General features: G+C 39.2%; 1 protein-coding gene across 3 annotated transcripts in view; it reads right to left on the reverse strand.

Moving 5' to 3' along the window:
- TFEB (transcription factor EB) overlaps window positions 1–20,000 on the reverse strand; it is a 1,305,476-nt gene that overhangs the window by 1,174,436 nt on the left and 111,040 nt on the right. The window contains exon 2 of one of the 3 annotated variants that reach the window (XM_044076756.1): window positions 1,428–1,659. The exons of 1 other annotated variant lie outside the window; for it this stretch is intronic. The gene's annotated coding sequence lies outside the window, so the exon portion shown is untranslated. Of the gene's footprint in view, window positions 1–1,182; window positions 1,660–20,000 lie in introns of all 3 variants that reach the window. One more of the 3 variants, XM_044076757.1, reaches the window with a different exon arrangement.

Below are 20,000 nucleotides of genomic sequence, written 5' to 3' on the forward strand. Positions count from 1 at the left end.
AGGTATCAAAGAAAGCAGAGAAACGATAAATTAAACTTTCAGCACTAGGATCACTGACGCGTCGGTAAAGGAGGGAGAGAGAGTTGAGAAAAACTATGCAGCTGAATTAGAGGGTAAGAAGTGTCGGAAGCTAAATATAATGGCAAGTAATCAGACAGCTGCTGTTTGCAATAAGTTTCAATGGCCAAGGTGCCTTTCACAGCTCATAGGTTTGAGATACTGCTCTTGTTAAATGCAAAGCTTTGCCTTAGCTTGTATTTTAATGCAATAAAAGTACAGCACAGTATTAAATAATGTACAGTTCATTATTTATACTAAAGAAGTTTTAAATTCTAATCAAATTTATACAACAAAAATAGATGGAAAATAGCCAAGTCATGAAAAAATATGCAGCACAATCATACTTGCAGATAGATTAACATTGAGACTACAGTTTGTCAATTATAAATAATATTTGGATGTTTTACATTTTTGGTTCAACTTATGTACATTAAATAAGCTTCTCTGTACTATTTATATGTTGCATTGGTATTTCCTGCATATTAATCCAAAAGATAGCAATGTCAGTTTTCTTTATTAAAGCAACCATAATTATAAGTTATGCAGTACGGGGCTATAACTTACAAATACCCCAAATACTTCGGCTCCCATTTAAATTTGTGAATGAACTTTAATTTTATACTACTAAATTCCTAGAGAGAGAGGTTACAAATTAACAATACCTCTTAAAATATTAGCTTCCAAATGCATCAAAGCTCTTACAATTTCACCACTCAGGAATAAGCACATCAAAAAAATGGAATTTTGCAAAACTATTTAACAGCAACTTGTATTTTTGCAGTCTGAAGACCTTTCTAGAGACTCCATAAAAGCTAATTGCTTACAGCAGTGACTATGTTAGTATCATGCCATCCACACCCGCAAACTCAAAATACATATTCCAGTGGTGTTAACAGAAAATGCTGGCTGTTCCTTCGCAAATATATTTAAGATAGATTAGTTCTCTCTGTCTTGTGTCAGCTAACTGCCAGCAAAAGGATCAAAATCTCATATGACACCAAAATGGATTAAGCAGGTACTCAGAGAATGAATGATTTCATCTGACGGGTTTACGTTTATTTTAACAATTATTTATTACCTCATAAAAGTAACTTTAAAATAGATGGTCAACAATGACCTTACCCAAAATGTATCCAAACTGGCATGTTGCAAAGCTTAGCGGACGTTAAAATTTCAAATGCCTCTTTCTATTCCTTCTAGATGGCATCACTTTAAATAGTTCACCCTTATGACCTCATATATGTTATGCATAGACAGTTTGTTGCCTTTTCAGATTTTCATTTTTACACAACTACAGAAACGGCCTTAGTAGTTGCAAGGAATTATAAATATTCCCTCCATTCTGCACACATCTCCTTTAATTTTACCTTTTATTTTGTTTAGGATGTTTGGGCCTGGAATCAAAGCTTGTTCATAACAATTCAGCGATTCTCCTAAAAAAAGGATTTTCAATTTCACAAAGGAGTGGCAGCATCATTTTTTCTCCTGCACTGCGACTCTTGAACATGCATTTCAGCATCATGTGATACAATTTGTGGCAGCAATGTCAGTACTTTCTCCACTCCCAGACATTTCTGTTATGCTCTCTGCCAATGATATCTGTGAATACAAAACAACATAATGAACCAAGTGACATATCTTGGACTTCCATCTTAATTTCAGAGTGTATGTCTTATGTACCTTTACAAAATAATGAAGCAAAGCATAAAAGCCAACAGTGATACAAAATCAAATATATATATATATATATATATATATATATATATATATATATATATATATATATATATATATATACTTCAAATATGTACAACTATTCAGACTGCAGGTACACCGAAAAATCACACAAATTGATACAACAGGTTAAGAAAGAGTACAAAATACTGCCAATAAAAATTCAAAGCAAAGTTCCAAGAATTCCATACTCTCAAACTCTGGACTGAAATTCTGGACTTCCAAAGCATTTCAATAAACATCAGGCAAAGCAGAACATTTCTCAAAGTTAGTAATTGAATGTAACATAAGAGAAATGTTCACAGCAAGCATAAGGAGATAATACAGCAACAACATAACGAACAGTTAAAACCCTCGATCGTAATAAAAAAAGAGTAGCCCAGTCACTAAAATAAAAAAAGTGCTTGCCATGAAGCATTCCTCATGTGGTATATCGCAATGCACGTGCAGGACGGTGTATGTGGCTGCACATCATGCAACCTCACTGTGTAACACTGTTATTTCCAGTTCAAAAACATATATGTTGATACCTGAATCTGTCCACCATTTTGCTTTGGGATCGACAACCGCAATGCAGGTGTGACGGAATCACAGTGACAGGCTCCCAGGAAGTACACAGGGGAAAACAAACTATTCCTTTACTTCCTGCCAAGGGGCCAGACATCTGAATGATGGCCATTAAAAAAAAATAAAAAAAGCAGATGACTGTTATGACCCAAGCCAGACATTAACAAGGCCTACAGATTCACCCACAGAGCAGAGCAGGCATCACTAATCCAATCTCAGGCCATACCACCCTGACCTCATCCATCAATGGGAAGAGGTTCAACATCATTTCTCTGATGTGCATGCCATAAATATTCATTACACACACACGCTTATTGAACACCAGTCAGTCAAGCAGTTATTGCTACAATTTGTACTGATACATACTTTTACCTCTATCTTAAAGTATGAGAAATGAAAGCTGAACTGGGTGAACTCCAGCAAAGACTGCTGTTACTGAAGAATGAGTGAGAATGACCTGTGCAGTACATTGTCAGGAATATGGTATTCTTCCCATTGTGTCACCACTATGCAGGTCTAGATGATGCCCCAGTACTTCCACTACAGCCCACCATGGCTAAAGGCCAAGCTTGCTCCAGGGGTGGGAAATGGGACTGTCTCATGTAACAGGAGTGAAGACCCCTTTCAGGCAAGCAGGACTGCCCCATCTTCAGGGGTAAATCTTAGCCTAAATGCAGCTACAATAGCTGGAAGAGAGGGGTGGTAAAGAAACATCTGGATGAGTGACTTTGGCTGTATGGAGTGACTTCTGGAGTGGAATACAAATAATTTATGTGGCAGGCCCATCCATAAGACCATCAGAGGATATTTAGGCTTATGCCATCAGCAGCACCATGGAACTATCAGCTGATGATAATTCTGTGGAGGGTGTCCTCTTGGACCCCCTGGCAGCCTACCTAAAGCTGGCACCCCACTCTACCCCCTGCCTGTGGTCACTCCCTTCTTACTGTGTCATGTCCACAGATCGCACATTGTCCAAGGATGCCCATCAACAATTGCCCAAGGATGCCCATCAACAATTGCCCACTCTCTGTATGTGGGTGCCCGTCCCTTGTCACCTCAGTCTTATGAATGAGTATACCCATTCCTATGTGTCTGTACAGTTTCACATTTGTTTGTGCTCAAACTCTATTTACTCTCCCTAGACCAGAACTTCCATTTCCTTTCATTCTATACCCCTCATCCCTTCTCTTTATAACAAAAAGAGGGATCTATCCTCAGAAAATCCTGCTTTCTCAAGCCCCTTGCACTCTCATGTGTTCTGCTCACAGATATTGTGCATTTTCTACTCCATTTTGTTGTTAAGGGTGACCATACATCTCCTCTCTAACACTACATGCCATACTACAAGTGAACATTCCCATAACTATGAGTTGCTGTGCTGCAGACATTACCAATATTTTCAGCAGTACTAGTTGCTCTACAAAACACTGCCGGTGTTTTAGGCTCATTCATAATGCCGTACAGTATCATGAAAACTAAGGTACCAGGCATACTACCACAAAGCTGACATTTCTGAGTCCCTCTTGTTGTGTAATGACCATCAGTGCTGCTCAGCAGCATGGTGTGGGTAGATGGCAGCTGGGTATATCACAACAGAGCTGCCAAGTTTGCTAAGCAGTGCACACTTTCTTACTGTCCAAGTATGGTTAGTCTTGTCCCTCTGTAGACAGCAATGTACCTCCAAACAATTTTTTAGGATCCTCGACCAAGGTGCACGTGCCCACCATAAGACGCTCCTTTTTGGCATACAGCACTAAAAAGGATATGAACAATAAACTTGATGAAGTACATTTTAAATAATCCTTTTTATGATAGGAATAAATTATTTTGATCCATGAGTAATGGTGGATTTGTCCATAAATGGTAGCACTAATGATGTCAGATTGTATCATGCTTGTGGATAAAATGTGCTGCCTATAGATACATTCAATGGTAGCCATGGTCCATGATGCCCTGCTGTTAAAAAAAATTGCAGTGGAAAGCTGAAATACTCTTTGCCTTGTGTCTCTCCTATGTAGATCACATTGATATACAACTATGGCATACCCTTTCAAATGTAATTCTTATGTTTGCACAGATGCACCAGGTCTCTCTGAAAACAGTACACTTACTTAGTAAATACAAACCGAAGGTTAGCATTGGAGTGATGTTACCTCACAAAGCCACACAACCTGTCATGCCTAAATGTTTAAATAAAATGGAAAGGAAGCCTGCAGTTAACATACAAAAATAGACTGATTAGTGTGTGATGTTCAGTGCTGAGCTGTACCAGAATATGTTTCTCCATTTGTTTGCTAGTGTTATTACATCAGAAACGTTCTGCATTGCTGTGGTTCGTTACAACACACTGATAAGTACTGCTTATGCACTATATCAAACCGGATACTTCAGTTCACATAATGTAACTGCGAGGTATTCTTGCAGTGCTGGTGATACTCACTTTCCTAGCAGTACACAAAGACAGCTGCTGTCTCAACAAGCATTTATCCATAATACAACACAATTGCTAATCCCTTACTAGAACAGCCCTAGAATGCTTGAAGCAACATTTTCTCGTCTAGTGTATCACTGTATTATAGATAATAATTTGGAAGTATTTGTCTTCAAGTATATTTCTTCATGTTTAATTACAAATTATTTTGGACTTCTTCACTGTTGTTCTTTTATCATATATATCCTGCGATATAAAATGCAATCCATGATAAACACCGAATGCCTTGGCTGATCTTCTCTACAGTTTACAAGGACTGTTCTTCAAATGGCAGGAGTCCATTTTGTTCAACACAAAAGTGAACATTTGCTATTATGTACTGCGAAAAAATGTAACACAAAATACTGCAAAGATTTTTTATTTATTTTTTTTATCTTGCTCTGAAATAGAAAAATTATGGTCAGTACAGGACTTTTATGCACTTTATTAAAAATAAAATGCATTCCCTTAATAGGAAGCTCTGAATGCTTTATGCACATTTTAAGTCAATGCTCACCAATTGTACAGGTGATTATACAGTAGAGCAAAACTTAAAAAATATGCTTAAAATTAGTATAATCTCTAGAGCATTTCTCATATCTTTTATGTTGACTGCAGCATTATTACTATATTACTCAAAGCTGCAGTCTGAAATTTTACCTAGAATTGGTGTACTACTAAATGTCGCTGAAGATGCATAGTCAAGTATCATTTTTGTTTTTTAACCTTTACATTTGTTATCCAGGTACTCCCAAGTGAGACGGACAAGGATCCAAGAGTCAGCAGAAGTAAGGGCAGCCAAGCTCTTCAGCTACTAAAGGGACAGGTTGGGCAGCGCAGTTGAACCATTCTAGCAGTATGCAGGAGACAAAGCAGCAGCATTTACTTTTCCTATAAACCAAGCTAGAGCAACTGTAATTCTGATCACCATTTTCAGATGGAAATGCCGTAGTGAATAAGATCAAAAATATTTTCCACTGTCCAAGCAAAATATTCAGCAATTTGTCTGGTCATACAATACTCCATTTTAATCCAATGTTTTACTCTTTCCATTTATTCTCTGCTTCAGCATATCAACATTGCATAACTAATACTACAATATTTTTGTTTTGTTTTTACATTGGTATCAATGCCCTCAGCCACAACCCAGGTGTGCACACTCATTGATCAGCCACAACCCAGGTGTGCGCACTCAATCGGCCACAACCCAGGTGTGCACACTCAATCGGCCACAACCCAGGTGTGTGCTCATTGATCAGCCACATAACCACTTATTTACAGTGCCTTTAAAGTTTCACTGTGTAAGTCAACATCTACCAAGCCTAAGTCCCCCTTTGCAAATCAAGATATGGGTCTAAATTGCTTGAAGGAGTGAAACAGGAAGAGTGAGAAAAGTGGAAATAAAAGAGTCAAGTATATGAAAGGTCTCCTTAACACAGACGGGGCATTTTGGGGGAAATATTTGATGCATACCTTGGTCTGGAAGCGGCTGAAGTTATGATAATAGCATTGTGTACATAAGAAGCAAGCTTGTAGTACAGTGCTATAGGCAAATCCGGATCATGGTCAAATGGGGCCCTACACAGTGTAATGGATCAGGGCCCCCAGCAGCCCCCCCCCCCAAGGTATTCCAGTGTCCCATTACTTGCTATTTCTCCTTACCGTAAACACTGTTTGAACCTGTCAGTGCACATACTGTTGTCTTTACTTCTACAATGATTACAGATATTTGGATTTAATTTAAAGCTTTGAGGGGAAAAAGAACATGGTGAGTATAGGTCGGAAACAAACTAACATTGAACCAAATATGACAAAAAAAGGACTGCCTGATCAAAACAGCTATTAACAACTAATAAAAAGAAAACTATGACCAAAAATATAATAAAACATACCGGTAAGCACTTTCACAAACTCATCAAACCATTCAAAACCAAACAGATAAAATTTTTTAAACCCCCCCCACCAAAGCACATCCCATCAATGACGCAAGTCATGTGACCCAAAAACCGGTCTTAAAGATGTATCATTCAGACCGAGGTATTTATCAGCAACTAGCTTAATTATCCAACTCGCAGTGATCCATCCTGTTCCTAATGTCTCCACCTCTTATATTCAAAGCTGACCATCTCTAGTACAAGAAGCTTAAAGGAGTGACCACTATCAGTACTATTAATGTGTTTAGTAAGGGCACTGGTATCTTAACTTTGCTGACACCCCTTACATGTTTTAAATTCCTAAATCCTTTTCTTCAGTGTTCGATTCGTTTTACCAACAAAACATGACACATGCCGAACAACTTGCAAGTTCATTTCCAGTTCGACAATCAGCATAAAAATCAAAATTGATGCAATAGCCCATTCTTGCTTGTTTGATACACGACACTGATCTAAATACATTTAACATGCAGAACAAGAACAACATGAACGTCCCTTTTTGTTCACATGCAATCCGACATATGAACATCCCTTTTTGTTCACATGCAATCTGATCAGTACAAGTCCTCTGCCTATAGCAGACCTGATACTTGAAAGAAGTGTTATTCTTGAATGAAAATATAGGTGTTTTTCCAAGGATATTCCTCAACTCATCACTGGCCATCAATACCAGCCAGTTCCTTTTTTAGAACATCACACACTACATTGAGGTTACTTGCTTAAGTCAATGTGCATCTTCAGATCACTATTCATATCTCTTTAGCATGTAGCGATAGCCTCACTTATATCTGAAAAGTAAGGTTTCGCATTGCTCTCAGAGTTGCCTTTCTTCAATAGTACTCAAAATCCCTTTATGCGAATAGCCCATATTCAAAAAATCAGCGGTTAATTCTTCAAAAACACATGGTAACTTATCACTGCCACAGAGCCTGATTGCCGTCATAAAATGTCCTTTCAACATATTCCTTTGCACATGCTTCAGATGCATGCTCGACTTGAGGAACAAATTGTTCTTTCTACATGGCTTCCTAAACACTGCTCTACTCGCATCTTTAAACAGATCTCTTGAGATAGTTTCGTCAAGAAGTCCACTGACTGCTCAGAGAAAACAAAACTGAATTTAAGTAAATTCATAGCACTATGCAAGTAGTCTCCAAATAGGACTTCAGACCAGTGACAAGTGGAGTATCACAGGGTTCAATCATGGGTCCTCTCCTGTTTGGTCTCTACTTCTCTGAAGTATATGCTAACACAGAAGGTCTTTGGCTAATGAAGTTCGCAGATGACTGCAATCTAGGAGCCATAATCCAAACTCCTAATGATGTGGACATCCTACAAAAGGGCCTCACTGAGACAGATGCCTGGTGTCAAAGCCATGGCCTCAAGCTCAATGCCAAAAAGTGCATTGTCATCCCTTTTGGCAAAAACTCTGAACTACCAAATAGGCTGTAGTCTACTTAACACTGAAAGTGTGATAAGAGACTTTGGGACACAGGTGGACAGTAGTCTCTCCTTTGATAATCACATTGGCTCAGAAGTCAGGAAATCCTTCTATGTGGCACACCTCATCACAAAAGGTTTCTCATCCAGGAAAAAAGAGGTCATTGTTCCCCTCTACTTCACTCATTAGACCCATTATAGAGTACAATGCCCCTTTTGGTATGTACCTCACAAGATATCTACAAGAACTGGAAAGGCCACAGAAATACGTCACAAAGAGGATTACTGGTCTCAAATAGATGCCCTACGCAGACAGTCTCAAAAAACACCAGCTTTGTCGCATATCACCTACTCAGAGACGATCTCTGCCAAACATACAAAGCTATGTCAAACCCAGAGCTGTTGGACATGCTCCACTTAAAAAAATCCCAACCCCTCCGAGCTACATGCTCTAAGGACTTAAACCTTGTCACCACAATACACAGAACATGCTGGAGGGATAGATTCCTGTCCCAGAGACTTCCCATACTCTGGAACAAACTACCTATCTATATCAAACAAAGCTCCTCATCAGCACTCTTCAAGAAAAATCTTGATGATTGGATGGGAAATAGGAAATTCACCCCAGGGATCACTTCTGTGGCTCTGCTTAACAGGGACACAGGAAAATTATTTTCTTGGGTGGCGAAAGCCAGGATACCTTTTTGGCTAGGCTTATATAGGCCCTAGGGCCGATAGCCTAGTACCTACCTATGAATCAGGCTCTGTGACAGTGATAATAAGTTACCATGTGTTTTTGAAGAATTAACCACTGATTTTCTGAATATGGGCTATTCATGTAAAGAGATTTTGAGACTATAGAAGGCAGGCCACTCAGAAAGACCAGTGTGAAACCTTACTTTTCAGATATAAGCGAGGCTATCCCTACATGCTAAAGAGATATGAAAAGTGATCGGAGATGTACACTGACTTATGTAAGTAACATCAACATAGTGTGTGACGTTATAAAAAGGAACTGGCCAGTATTGATGGCTAGTGATGAACTGAGGAACACCCAAGTTTTCATTCAAGAATAACACTTCTCTCAACCATCAGCTCTGCTGCAGGGAGAAGATTTGTATTAATCAGATTGCATGTGAAAAGGGGCATTCATGTGTCATTCTTGTTCTGCATGTAAATATTCGATCAGTGTCATGTATCAAACACCCAAGAACGGACTATTACATTGATTTTGATTTTTATGCTTATTGCAGAACAGCAAATATGGTGTACCTTGCAAGCTGTTCAGCATGTGGCATGTTTTATGTTGGTAGAAAACAATCTAACACTGAAGGAAAGGCTGAGATCCTTTACATGTTTCTAAAATCAAGTTAAAAGATGCCAGTGCCCTTGCTAAACATGTTACAAGTACCGATAGTGGTCACTCCCAAGTTTCTTGTACTACAGACTGTCCTCCTGATTATAAGGGGTGGAGACATTAGGAACAGGATGAACAATGCGAGTTGAAGTGAATAATTAAGCTAGGTGCTGATAAATACCCCGGTCTGAATGATAATATATCTTTAAGATCGGTTCTTCGGTCACATGCCTGCGTTATTGATGGGATGTGCTTTGGCGGGGATTTAAAAAGCTTCATCTGTATTTGTTTTTGAATAGTCCGATGAAGCAATTAAGTTCATGAAAGCACTTACTGGTATATTTTATTATATTTTTGGTCATAGTTTTCTTTTTATTAAAATTTTTAAACAGCTGTGTTGGTCGAACAGTCCTTTTTGTTATATTTAATTTAAAACATTTATTTCAAATTTTATAGCACAAACACCATGAGACATTTGCTAAGCAAAACAGTATAGTCTCACAATAAAAACGGACACTGCATTTGCAGTAAAATTCTCTGCCCTTGAAACTCACATTTATTGAGACCCACATTTATTGAGAAAATGCACCTGGCCAGTGGCACAGTAAGTTTACCTTTGGGCACGGGTCTATATTAGATCAGCGAACGCTGATTGATCAAACTTATTTAAGCGAATGTTTAAAATATCGAAGCAACAGAAACCCAAATTTTTTCCTTGGGAAGAATTCGGTTGTCTGTTTCTGTTGCTTCTGTATTTTCTGTGCTGTGGTGGAAAGTTACGGGTTGGATTCAGGTAAGTGTACGATTGTGTGGACGTGAGGGTTACGTGACTTAGGGTTAGGGAGCAGGTGAGTGTGCGATAGTGATGGACCTTAGGGTTAGGGTATGGGTTAAGGTAAGTGGTTAGTGGTGTGTGTATAGTTTAGTGTAGGGTAAGGTGTCAGATTTTAGGTGTATGTGTGTGGATTGCTGTTTGTTTGGTCTGCTTGGGTTGTGTGTATGTGTTTTGGATCAGCGATTTTTTTCCCTAGGAAAAAAAAAAAATCGCTGATCTGACAGTTCGAGATTGTAAGCTTTCACTTACATAAGTTCGATCAATCAGCGTTCGCTGATCTAATATAGACCCTTTGGGCACACACTTAGGACCATGCACACATGCATGTGCACTTTGATTCACGTTCCTGATTGCATTAAATTATGTTCTTTATATTATACAGCACCATTTGTTAAGGATGTGTTTTAAATTTGTAGTTTTGAACATTTTTTCAGTAAGCAATGAAACAAAATGTATGAACCAATAATGGCAAAGCTACTCATCTCAGAATATTTCAACCATAAAAGGCTCCTCAGACTTCTGTCATTACAGTCCACCAATATCAGTCAATATGTACAATTTCTGTTGAAGTAAAAGTCATCTGAATAATTTCACATTAGAGATTTGTAACTAATTAAGAGGCTGCTACTAGCAAACAACTTTACATTTCAGTATTTCCTCTACAAATTTAGTGCCTGCTGCTCTTGAAGAATAAATTGCCTATGTTACATAAACATCAGTTAGCTGTTAACACTGCAATAGACAATGGATAGCAAACAGTCAACAGGTTCATAGTTACAAGGTATCTCATCCAAAGGAGGACACACTCAGCACTATAGCACCCCACCCAACCCTACCCTTGAAGTACAACACAGTATCAGCAATCCATCTACATGGGAGAGGGGAGTAGAACCCACAGAATTCTGCATCAAAAGCAAGCATGCTGCCTGTTGTGCTGCGTTCAAATTCTCTACAACAAACAGTGACGACCATTTGCTAAACAAAACAATTGCACATTGAAAAACTTTTCTTCCTTTGAAGCTCACAATTCCTTGAAAATGCACTGAAACTAATAGTCTGGTAGTTGGTGTAAAGGATTCAGGCTCTCGGCTCCTGTAACAAAGGTAAAGGGTTTCAGCCTGGTTAAATTGACTAGCCTATCACCCCTAACAGGGCATTTTCACACTTAGTTCTCCACAAACCTCAACCTCATAACGTTCATCTGGATATGCTGCTCATTCCATTCTCCTCCTTGCTGCTCATTTTCGAAAAAAATCGCATTGTCCATTTCAGCGACACACACAGACACGACTAAGGACACACACCGTGCATCATTAAAGAAGAAATGTAATGTACACAGAGTGGTCTTAAAAATTAACATAAGTTTGTGGCAGCCCCCCCAAAATCAGTGGGCCCTAGGCAACTGCCTCAGTCACCTCGTGCTGGATCTGGCTCTGGCTATAGGTGTTGTTTATGGTATATTTGTGCCATATCTACTGCACAAATACTGGATCTGGCTCTGGCTATAGGTGTTGTTTATGGTATATTTGTGCCATATCTACTGCACAAATACTGGATCTGGCTCTGGCTATAGGTGTTGTTTATGGTATATTTGTGCCATATCTACTGCACAAATACTGGATCTGGCTCTGGCTATAGGTGTTGTTTATGGTATATTTGTGCCATATCTACTGCACAAATACTGGATCTGGCTCTGGCTATAGGTGTTGTTTATGGTATATTTGTGCCATATCTACTGCACAAATACTGGATCTGGCTCTGGCTATAGGTGTTGTTTATGGTATATTTGTACCATATCTACTGCACAAATACTGGATCTGGCTCTGGCTATAGGTGTTGTTTATGGTATATTTGTGCCATATCTACTGCACAAATACTGGATCTGGCTCTGGCTATAGGTGTTGTTTATGGTATATTTGTGCCATATCTACTGCACAAATATTGTATTTCTGCCAATCAATGTTCAAAAGAAAAGGGAGGAAAAACAGTGTGAACTTGTACTTGAATGCCTAAAGCTTATTAGATGACAAACTACTCTCTTCAGGTAAAGGGACCTATTTATACTCCAAGAATAGGTCAACAGCAGCCTCTAAGGGTAAAGCAGGAGAGGAGGCTGATGATGCTACTTCTTGGGGGGGGGGGGGTTATGGTACTGACTGCTGAGCTGCAGCCTCCATCTGTTAAGGAAGAAAAAAGAACTTTGCTACATTTTAGAAAGCAGATTACTTTTACATTAAGAATAATAATCTGGCTTTCCATATTTTTGTTTTGCTTTGAAGTTCCCTGGAACTCTGTTCATGTGCAATTCTGAGGAGCTCTGAAGCAAGCAAAAAAAAAATTCTTAATTCTCTTGCAGGAGTGTTTTCACAACTGTGTGACTTAATCAGGTTTACTCTGCCAAACAGCAGAGCTCTCAAGGACATCCGAAACATCACTCAGTTAGTGACTTGCCAGCCTGCAGCTTCATAATGGCTTAGGCTGCCTCAGGTGAATGAGACACCATGACTTTTCAGGAAGGGGAGTAATATTTAGCAGGCAGAATCATGAGGAAAGTTAAGTACTTCATTTAAGCAAGTGTACATAAAATACATAAACGATTGTATGTGTGTGTGTGTATATGTCAGGGGGTGTAGATGCTCACAACTGTCCAAGTTTACAGACTGCCTCTGATTTTTATGTACTCTGTGAGACATGGTTCCCCTTAAGCCCAAAATCACCCCTAATCACAGGCACATTGTTATGTCACCTGGCTGTTTTCACCCCTCCAGGCCAGGGTTTCCAAGTTCCCAATTCTAGCAGTTTTCAGTTCTCCTACAAGACAAAAGTGAGTCTGGGAAGCCTCCACTGCCACAGAGACTAAACTTGGTGACACCAGAGCTAAATAAGTCACCTTGTCCTGCCATGCACATCACTCCCTCAGCCCCCCCCCCCAATGAAAGGGGGGCTAAGCAGCCCTAGCCTCATCATTCTCCAACTCAGAGCCAAATTTATCAGCAGGCCAAGTGGTGATTCTGATAATGCATGTCAAGTGCTTTACATACATATGCATGATACATTGGAAAACACAATTATCAGAGACACTTCTTTTAATCATTAATATGCTGTGTAAGTAAAAGGCTCTGTTCACTTGTCACTTACTGCATCTGGCTTAATACAAGATTAAAGATTAAAAACACTACTGGTTACAATGCCACAACATCTCTATACAACTCCAAATTAGTTAATCCCATAACATCCATATTTCTTATGTTCATTTAGATAATTATAGTGCAGCCCTTAAACAATCACCCTTTTCAGGGGTATCCTGGGAGCATGTTTTTCTTCTTAAGTAAATTGCTCAAAATTTTCAAGTGGAAGCTGACCGTATCAAACACATAACTAATGGATGGCACTTGTTAGCAGCTTGTAGCCTTACGCCTCTGAACTAAACTGCCACACTAAATAAGTTAATATTATATTTTTAGAAAAATGCTTCATAGCTGTATCAGCAATTACTACAAACCAAGAAAAGCAACAACTCTTTTATAACCCCCAGTTTACTTACTGATCAAGAAACAAAAATCGGTCAATTCCCATTTTAAATCACTAAGTGAACTAACCACTTAACGTATGAGTTAAGGTGAACACTTCTGGCAACAGTCCTTTTGAGTAACTGCTATTCATAACCACGAAGGGTACTGCCATCTTGGTGGCACATTACTGGCTACCACTATTCGTGCAAAGTGGGGTACTTTACCTCTGCGGAAAGGTAGCACAGACAAGATGCAGGTGTATTTCAAGATCATTTGTGCAATTCAAGTTGCACAAAAATGCACTACACTATGAAGTACTCCTACAAACAAAGGGGTCCCTCCTTGTGCCTAAGCCATGCAAAATGGTAACACTTACTCTTGCTCACAATTTGTCAGGATCAAACAGATTAAAGTGTTTTTAGAAAAGTTTTTTTTTTTTTTTTTTTTTTTTAAGCATTCATGCTTAAACAGTTTCCAAATGCATTTTAACTTCCACTGAGCAAGTCAAGACATGATGCCAATTTAATTCCACACAGAGTTCCCCCCAGAAGTTCTATTTGGTTAGCATTCCCTGTGATGTACAAACATTTTGTCATGCCTTTTATTTACTTTCATTAATGTTACTTATGGTGACTGCCATATACTCAAGTAAACAAACCTACTTTTCATGTCAAATGAGCAATTTGAAATACTGTGTGCGTTAGGTTATGCTATTAAACAGAAATTATATATTCAGAAAAAAACATGAGCTGTATCTTTCACCAGACTTGTTGGATTAGGCAAATGGTATGGTCATATTCAAGGGTTATTACTGTGCTGTTCATTCTAAACTGCACAGAAAAGCACTGCATTGTATTATATTTCTGCAAATGTGCATTTCACACTCATGCCATCAATAAAACCCAACAGAGAGAGAGAGTAATGGAGATATGCTGAATCCTAGACACAATATACATATTCCTACTTTAGTAATATAGCTATTGAGCTCAGGCTTCAGTCAGAAATAACAGGGAACCCCTTGTAGCAGTACATGAAATAAATGTACACATTTCAGCTCTAAGTCAAATTTTAAGACTTGCTCTTCACTGACCCATAGCTGCACTAAATAGTTACAGAATACACCAAACTTGACATACAGACAACTATCAAATAAAGTCCATGCATTTAAATAACATACATGTTCAGTACTTTAATTCCCCTCATATGAGCATCACAAAAACAAAAGCATTTACTTCATTCTATACTGCAGCATTCCGATTTCAGTATCATAACCAGACAGTACAAGCAATCTATAATGCCTAACAGGTGGACCAAACCAGGCAAATCAACTGTCTACTGGTAAGACTCAGCACTGCAGGCAGAGAGCCTCCCCACCCCTGGAATGTTAATTTTTTTTTTTACAGGAAAAACACATCGGACATTATTGCATTTAGAAAATGGGATGTTAAATTGTTTTGCATGTGTATTACTGTTACTATATACATATGACTAATATTTTTGATGTAAAATAGTTTATCCGATTAATGTTTCAAAGTTGGTATAGGATATGCAATTGTTATTGGAGGAAGCATTTTATACCCAAAATATTTATGCAACTATTTAATAACGTATGCAGACAGAGGCACATACATGTAGACACACACACGCAAACATAAGCACAGAAACACACAAATGTATGCAGCATCTCAGTAGCAGTGCACACTTCAGATGTCTTATTGTGATAATAAAACGCAAATAATAGCAACAGTGATACATGTCACTGTTGTGAGACACACGGTGTTAAGTATTACAACTCTCACATCTATGTGAATGCATATGCACACATATTTTTACTTTGCCGATTGTGGGCACCTCAAATGTCTGATTGTGATTTAGTGCATGGTTATCATTTATGCATAAATTCAGTGTAATGTATTTTAGTTTGTTGCTGTCAAACACAATGCAAACCCTTACTGATACATGAGTGCGTGCGCGCGCGCACACACTTGAAACTGCTACTGCAGTTACTTATGTTAGATCTCTTTTTCCCCCGAGCCAATTTTCTAATTCACTGAAACAAAAATCACACGACAGCAGCACCCCACCTTTCTTCCACATACTTGTCCCCTTTATAGAGTTACGACATATATACCCATTTCAGACTATGTTCCATTACACTAGCCTTCCACCCACTTATTAAATAATTGACTCCATTTATTTACTGATTGATTGAAGTACTGTTATTCCACTCCGTTTTACAGCAATGACACTGAAATCTGCATGTAGCACACCCTTTGTCACCTTGCTACAATGAAATAACTGTCGCTGAAGTGCTGACTACTTGGATACACTTATTATATTGTGCATGGTGTGTACTCAGAGCTCAGGACATCAACAAAGTGTGCATTACTTGATGTATAATCTCTAGTCACAGTGACTTTGTGGGGAAGTCAGACTTGGGCATGAGATATCACCAAGAACAAATGTGTGGGGATTTGCAATATCTAACCAAATGTTTTTATTTATTTGTTACTGCAAAACTTCAGCAGGGCAGATTCTATTTTCAGGGGAAGTGCAGGGAGAAAAAATTCTTTAATAAATTACATAAGAAATAAAAGTATAATCATGACAGCTAAAAAAATATTCAAAGGTTTGAAATAGCACAGTACAAAAGCTAATTCAACATCTATAAACATATCTAATACTAACAAAGAAGGATAATTGGTACAGTTTTTAAACACAGATACATACACTTTCCAAGACAATAGAGTAATTCAGTTTATTAAGTCTTACTTTTTTTTAGTTAATATTAGTTTTAAGTAATCTGCTTTACTGTGGTGTGCCAGTAGTCCAATCTGCAACTTTAATGCAGAGGTAAAGGGAAGAGGAGACACTCTTATGGACAGGTGATCATGGACAGATTACCACTTATTGTGAATGAAGCTGGACATGAACTACAGATCCTATACACTAGAAAGAAGAATCATGAATTATACACAAGCCAGCAATTAAATCAAAAATGTATTATATCAAACAGGCAGTTAAATGAGGAAGGCAACAAAATATTCTTAAGGCGTTAGAATTTGCAATGGAGGTAATGCCAGCATATAAACCTGCTGCATTAAAAAAGTGATATCAGAAATGAAGAATTTTACAACTTAATGGCACATGAGGGCTGCTTTTCCCACATTGTCTACCTGTTTCCACCCCTATTCCAGTCTAAAAAGCAGTCAATCCCAAATGCATTAGTCTGACATTCCTGCATTCCACTACCATTAGGACTCAATTCCTTGTGCAATATCTTCTAGAAATCATAACTAGGTTATTCTATATTGCTACAATCCAGAAGTGGGAAAAAACAAACAGGGAAGTACCAGATGGGCAGAACCACCAAGATAACTAAATATTTTCAAGTGCTCACTCTTGACAGTTCATACTGCTAAGGCCAGCCTTGCAAGCACTAGGGTACAGTGTTTTCCTAAGCACACCAAAGCCAAGCTGGTTATAGAAAAAAAGTGACTGAGCAGCCAGCTGTCTTGAGAGAAGCAAGCAACATATGCTACACTGGTACTCTCATCAATTATCAAGACACTATATTTCTGAAGTATGTAGGAATAGGACACTATGTAGAGATGAGGAGAGGTGCATCTCACACACACACACACACACACACACATAAAGTCAGGTCTTCTGCATGTCTCTGCCTCCAAGAATAAACAGGTAAAGAGAGAAACTTGTCAATGCCTGCAGAGAGATGACTGCCTGCCTGCTTTCTACAAGTAACCTTTCTCTATTCCACCACCAATCAACCGGATAGCCATTAAAGTACATTTTTCCTAAAGCAGGATCTAACTACCTGGAGGGACTGAAGGGTTACAGTAGACCTGGTTTTGTGGCAGTAGTAGTGAATTGAATGGGTAGGAAAAGAGGACCAGAGATCAAAAGGACTACAAAAGAAGAGTACTTGCTGGATAAAAAAAAAAATCTAGAAGAGGCCTTGCTTTTTTCCACAGCATTTTCCAGCTCTCTCTTGTAAAACATACTAACATACTTCACACCTTTGTTTTTTAATCACTATTTTTACATACATTTCCTTCTAAACCTTGTTGACTCTCATTCTTTATAGGAAAAGTGGAAGCTCTCTGCTCAAACTTACAATGAAGTCACACATCAGAACACATTAGATCACTTTAGGTCAGTGACCCTCAGTTTCCCATACTGAGGAATACAGCCAACAAAGATAGACGCATAGAGGTTTATTTCATCTCTCCTTCTTATGTTCCACACTTAATGGGGTACTTACTAGCTGCAATCTAGGTCATCCTTGCTTAGTATCCCACCTGTGGGATCCACTTGAATGGCATGCTCAATATGGTGTCTCCATATTCTTAAAGGATATGCACACCTCCAGACTAGTAGCCCAGCATAATGCATCTGAGATACTCCAGGTACAACTACCAAGCCGGCGATTCGGGTCATAGCCTGCTATTGGTCCCCAACCATGTCCCAAGACTCTCACTCCACATTCCTAAGCACCCTGGAAACTTAAGATCCAACCAAACACTCTCATACTAGGTGACCAACTACCCCGCCATCAACTGGGAAAACTACTCATGCACCAATGCACTGTCCCAACGCTTCCTGGAATTCATCAATTCCAATGCCCTGGACCAGCTCATTTTTACCCCCATTAGAGGAAGCAACATCTTTGACTTTGTTACCACTAACATGGGCAACCATTGCTCTACACCAGTAGTCAATTCCTCCCAGGTTACATCTGACCACAAACTAATCTCCATGGAAATCCACATCTCACCCACAGCCCCGGCAAAGGTATCCACCATGAAAAACTTCTCCAAAGCTAACTTTCAGCTCCTATGAACAGTGGTGGCTAACGTCACGGCACCCATGCCAATGGAAAATAGATGCATGACTGCCGGAATCATACACCAATGCACTGTATAAACACGTACATAAATGCATGGAACTAGCCATACCCAACAGAACCAAGCTGCTCCCATCCCAAAAAAGGAAGCCAGTCTGGTGGTCACCTGCCATTAATAACCTCTATAACAGAAGGAAGAAATTGTTGCAAAAAAAAGGTGAAGTCCCAAGACTGGAAAAATTCCCTTATTAGTCTCAACAAAAAGTTGAGATCCCTCATCAAAACCTCCAAGCCAGCTATGAAGGCAGAATTGCAGCAGACACTAAAAACAACCACAAAGCCTTCTATATATAGGATCTCCATGGCAATACCCAGATTTGCTCTGAGTTATTGCACAATGGTACCTCCTATACTGAGCCAAAGATATTGCCAACATACTGGCTGACAGATTCAGTGCCAACCCCCCCCCCCTTTCAAAAGACCAATCTCAATACCAGAAGAATGGCAGGCACCCAACATTACTAAAGCACAGGTTAAAGGTGCATTGTCTAAGGCCAAGAACACAGCTTCCATGGGACCAGACAATAGCCCTGGCTGTGTTCTACATGAATTAGAAAAGTGAACTGGCACCACATCTGTGTGCTCTGTTCACTCACAGCCTCACGTCAGGCTTTGTCCCTACTGAATGGTGCACTGCTACAGTTATCCCTCTGCATAAAGGAGTAACAACTGCAGACCTTGGAAATTATCACCTCATTAGCCTGACGAGTCTGATATGCAAGACTATGGAGCATATCATGGACCTAATTAACAATGATATAGGGAATCTCCAAACACTAGATCCCATGCAATTTGGTTTTGTGAAAGGTAGATCATGCCTGCTCAAGCTGGTTGACTTCTTTGAGTCAGTCACCAGGGCTGTGGATGAAGGCAAAGCAGTGCATACAGCCTACCTCAATCTGGCCAAGGCCTTTGATAGCATTCCTCACTCAGGAAATATTGATAAACTCACCAAACTAGGCATCAACCCTTAAATCACTAGGTAGGGTTGCAAATTGGCTCACGGATAGAACCCACAGTGTAAAAGTAGCGGACTCCAAGTCAGACTGCCCACCAGTCACCAGTGGAGTCACACAGGGATCTGTCCTGGGTCCTCTCCTGTTTGGCATCTACTTCTCAGAAGTCCAGGCCAACAGAGGGACTCTGGCTGACCAAATTCACAGA

Source organism: Protopterus annectens, chromosome 7.part0, assembly GCF_019279795.1.
Source record: "Protopterus annectens isolate FY-2018-M chromosome 7.part0, PAN1.0, whole genome shotgun sequence".
Classification (NCBI taxonomy): Eukaryota; Metazoa; Chordata; order Ceratodontiformes; family Protopteridae; genus Protopterus; species Protopterus annectens.